This window comes from Mandrillus leucophaeus, unplaced genomic scaffold (genome assembly GCF_000951045.1).
Source record: "Mandrillus leucophaeus isolate KB7577 unplaced genomic scaffold, Mleu.le_1.0 Scaffold847, whole genome shotgun sequence".
Classification (NCBI taxonomy): domain Eukaryota; kingdom Metazoa; phylum Chordata; class Mammalia; order Primates; family Cercopithecidae; genus Mandrillus; species Mandrillus leucophaeus.
This window is the reverse complement of record NW_012109219.1, coordinates 166899-168431: the sequence shown is the minus strand read 5'-3', so window position 1 is coordinate 168431 and position 1533 is coordinate 166899.

Genomic DNA, 1533 nt, shown 5'->3' with positions numbered 1-1533 from the left:
TTTCTGATCTGATGGGTGTAAAACTTAGAATATCAGTAATGCAAAATATTGGTAAAATATTTAGGGAAACTAGAAAAACTTGATTCAAAGAATGTAATCAGAAAACACCTTCCTTCCTTCTTTCTTTCCTTCTTTCCTTCCTCCCTCCTCCACTTCTTTCTTTCCTTCCTTCTCTTTATCTAATTCTTTCTTGACTTCTACTCCCTTTAAATTTATTTAGTGGGAAAGTACTTTCTGTTCCAACTTGAAAATGTACGCATTCCCATGACATTTCTCTTACTTTCAGGAAATAAAAATATCTTGGTGACATTGAATAAAAACACAGTCTCATTTCAGTAACTAAAAGTACATTATGTTAAGTTATTATAAAGTATTTGCATTTAAATTAAGTTAAAATCTTTCTCCTTCCTTTGATGGAACCTTCTACAGGCAGGAACCAGGGGAGGAACTGTGATTTTTCTTCTCTCTGTGCTCACCTTCCACTCCATCTATGTTGCTAAGTATGATTTTCTCTAAGAATGGGGAGGGAGAGGAGGTAAAAAGGGTTAGGAACATGATGACTGGTATTGTAAGAGAGTGTTTTCTGGACCTAATAAGTGTTTAGAGCTGACAATGTCCGGGGTGGGAGTATTCAGAGGATTCCGTTGGGAATGCTCAATGGTGTTTTCCATGACAGGGCAACTGGAGTTTCCTCTGACTTGCTGCTCTCGCCTCGGCCCCTAGTCCTTTGACTGACTCTACTTGGGAGGCACTCACAGACTTTTTCTGTTAAGATCCTGTGGCTCCCCCAGGCAGCCCTTCTTGGGGCTTAAAAGGCACCAGATTAGCTCTTTCTCCTTAGTGGTCATTTTGCAAAGGTAGCATGAATACATACACTTCATCAATGCCACATGGTACAAAGATAAAATAACATTTATTGGGAGAAATGAATAAGCAGAAATGTGCATAGGTGACAGCTCCTACTGTCGTGAGTCCTCCAGGAAGGATGCTTGGACCGATTGTGGGTGGACTGGACTCAGCATGGCCGTGGTCCCATAGTGAAGAGCTCCACTTCCACATACATTCCATATTCATAGGAAAATAGAGACAAGGATCATCTACATGCCTTTGTAGCAATGGACAACCTCTGGGTGGAAACAGGCTTTATTAGAAAGAAGCAACTTCTGAGATTAATTGTCATGTTTTAGCCTGTTTTCCTGTTGAGTGAACTCAGATCTGGTGAGCCAGCTCTTTACGAGGCTACTGAGAGGTCATAGGGAATCAGCCTCCAGGGCCGTCCTGAGCAGTTGGCGTAGGCATCCGTTGCCCTGAACAACTGGAAGTACAGGCCCATCCCAAAGCAACTAACTTCTTGCTTTCCAGCACTGGAGTAGTTAGTGAGTCTACTTCTGCCTTCACAATTTTCCAGGGGTCAGATATCAGTCCACTGTGTCTCCCTGGCTAGTAGAATGAATATAAAACTCTCTAAGTAGTACTGCTGATGCCTCTCTCTTACCTAAGGTAAAGGAGCAGATATTCTGTCTCTCTCCATTC